The sequence below is a fragment of the Dromiciops gliroides genome, chromosome 3 (genome assembly GCF_019393635.1).
Source record: "Dromiciops gliroides isolate mDroGli1 chromosome 3, mDroGli1.pri, whole genome shotgun sequence".
NCBI lineage: Eukaryota > Metazoa > Chordata > Mammalia > Microbiotheria > Microbiotheriidae > Dromiciops > Dromiciops gliroides.
This window is the reverse complement of record NC_057863.1, coordinates 175,897,192-175,900,501: the sequence shown is the minus strand read 5'-3', so window position 1 is coordinate 175,900,501 and position 3,310 is coordinate 175,897,192.

The following is a 3,310-nucleotide window of genomic DNA, read 5'->3' as shown; positions in this document are numbered from 1 at the left end:
TTCTTCAAAGACAATCTAGCAAAATCAGTTAGCAAAATCAATTTCTTAGGCCAGTGGCATAATTTCAGTTGTTTGTTGGCGGGGCGGGGGGAGGAGAAAAAAAATGTGGTAAGCACAGGCTTAAATTATGTCATGGAAAAAAATGTTGTCATTACAATAGTAATACTAAAAATTGGAACATGATCCCAAATGATTTGGATTTTTCATACAACTTCCATATACTCAAAAGTTACCTTTCTGGCCTCAGTTTCCTGGGAATGAAATAGTCTACAAAATAGTTTTGCAAATGTGCCTGTTAGATTGATGTTCACTCAAAGAGTTGTGGAGGGGGAAAAATGATGTGTCTTTTTGTGAAGCAAGATCTTTTAATAAATCCAACAAGTGAAAACGCTAATAAGGATTTTTGTTAATTGATTTTGACAGTCTCTAAAGGAGCTTATGTTTATACTCATTGTCTCATGCAAAAAAAAGATTGATTGCCATAAGTTTTAAAATAGTGAACAAAAAATGTCATCGGGCACCCTTCACAACCCACTATCCAAGACATCAAAAGTTTTGGTTTGAAAATGATAATATTTTAAAATCTTAGTTGATGAAGTCAGCTCTCAATAGCTAGCTGCTTTTGCTTTGTCAAAATTCCTACTGTTTTCATGTGTCTAAAATGTTCATTTGATACGATCATCTTTTTAAATGTTCTGTTAAAAATTTTTTCAATCCCATAATCAGAACCCTGTACTTGGGAAACTCTCACTGAAAGAAATAAAATTTTGGTACATAATCTGTGCAACTGAGAGTTTTTGAGAGAGAGAGGAAATGGGGTGCCCATGAAATGAAGTAACAGAAGGTGAAGCCAACAACAGGAGTCTAGAGTCAGTGTAACTTCTGCATTTTTTCTTCTCCTTTCTTCCATCTTAATTCATCAATTTATTATTTGAAAGTGATCAGATTGCATGGCTGAAGTAATTTATATAAAACATGCAGCAAACTAATTTTTCATCCATTGTTTTTCTTGGTTGTTTTCTAATTTAGGGAATATGGTGAAATAGGAGATAAGCTAGGATGTGATTTCTTCTTTACTACTCCTTAGGAACAAGAAAAGTCCTCCAAAAACTGTGAATACAAGAGAAACATAGAAATAACCCACCCCAATGTAATTCAGAAAAATAACTGAAGATTAGTTCATCAGCCCACTTATTCTAGGACTCCTGTACTCCCATACTTTCACCCTCCTTCCCTCCAAGTCTGTGTCTACATTGACCCTGAATCTGCACTTTGGGGGACTGACTTTTTGAGTTAATTCCTTGGGAGTTTGTGATGACTATTCTCTCATGGTAGACTGAAGTCAGTGAATTGGAGTAGCCTAGAGGTTAGAAAAGAAGGAAAACAGATGACTATAGAGGAGGAGCTAAGAATCCAAGCTTCATGTAGAAGTCTGGAAGAAGGAGAGGATCCATGCCCTGAGAAGTGAGAATTAATTTCAAATATTTAATATTATTAAATAATTAACTAATTAATATAGGAGAAAAAATAGGGAGCCAGAAAAATGAGTGAAGAAAAGGCACAGGGAAATTCCAATTAAAATACTTCTTGAAGTTACCTTTAAGCAGAATCCCTGGGGTTCCTCCCTTAATTCATTCATGGCCAGTGTCTTTCCTCCTCCCAGATGAAGGATTAAAAAGTCAGTTGCTGGAAGAAGAGTGGAGCACCTGAGAACTCATGGGACTGGGAAAGGCAGAAAATAGGATCAAACACAGGATCCCTTTAGCATCTTCCTAAGGGAGTGATCCCAATAGGTCATTCTTACCCCTATAGAGACATTGATCTCATCCAGTACCTTACAGAACAGATAACAGGCTAGGAAAGGGCTACAAAGGGGTCCAAGAGAACAGGCTAGTGAAGGGGTACAGAAGCACTGGGACTACAGAAAGGAAGGGATTGATGGTAAGAAACACCTTTATAGTGAAGACTCCATAGAAAAATAATTGGAGTGACAGATAAAACAGATAAAAGCTTACTGAAAAGGTAAAATGAACAAACAATTCAAGGAAAGAGCACCCACAGCAAAGGAATCCTTTAAGACAAAGGAAATAGTTATGATCCATTGAGGGAAGTAGAAGTATTACAACAAAATCTGCAATATTAAAAAATACACAAAATGGTTGAGAAGAGCAATAAAATTTTTAAAAAAGCATCTAAAAATAAGAACAGAAATTAGACTTTTAAGAAAGAAACTAGCAAGTTTAACAAGAGAGGAGAACATTCAAAATAAAAAGACAGAGACACCGGACTACTCTGTAACAGTAGATTCTCTGAAAAGGAGAACAAAAGAATTTGAATGTAGAAATGAAGAGGCAGAAGGAAAATTATTTGAACAAAATCAAAAGACTATAAAGTTGGAATAATACATAGAAATTATATGAAATAATAATATTGAATTTAAAGTTAGGAAGCAGAGTCTTATAGGTCTTTGAGAAAACATCATGAGAAAGGAAAAGAAATCCTAAATACTATATTTTATGAAACCATGAAGAAAAATTATCTAGAAACATTAAAGACAGACAGGTAAGTACAGATTGAAAGGATACTCAGAACAAAAGAGCTAAGAAATCCCAAGCTTAATTCACCTAAAAACACAGTTAAGGGGCAGCTAGGTGATGTAGTGGTTAGAGCACCAGCCCTGGAGTCAGGAGTACCTGGGTTCAAATCCGGCCTCAGACACTTAACACTTACTAGCTGTGTGACCCTGGGCAAGTCACTGAACCCCAATTGCCTCAGTATATATATATATATATATATATATATATATATGTAAAAGACAGTTAAACTTCAGAATTACAATGTGCACCAAAAATTTTGGATTAATCAGAATATAATATTTTAGAAAGCAAAAAAGTCAGATTATACTCCAAAATAACATTTTCTTTAATTCTAAGTTTAAAGACTAAAGGAAATAATTGGATTTTTCAAGAAAGGAAGAACATGAGTTATTCCTTCTAAAATTCCTGGAGGTGAATAGGATATTCAATGAAAAAGAAACAAATTAAACACATTCAGATAGCAATAAAAGACTAGGAATGAAATATTTGTTTTGACATGGATAGGGCTAGAACAGGCTATGGATGTGAGGTGGAGGAGTATTTTGTTATATTTTCTTTAAAAAAAAATAGTCACAAATCTGACTGGCACTAAGAAAGCAAAGAGAACATTAACCTGAAGAATCAAAGGAACAATAGAGTAGGAATAAAAAAACAATGAATTGATATTTCATTGACAGGTAATCTTATTTCTTCATTGGTCAATATGACTGGTG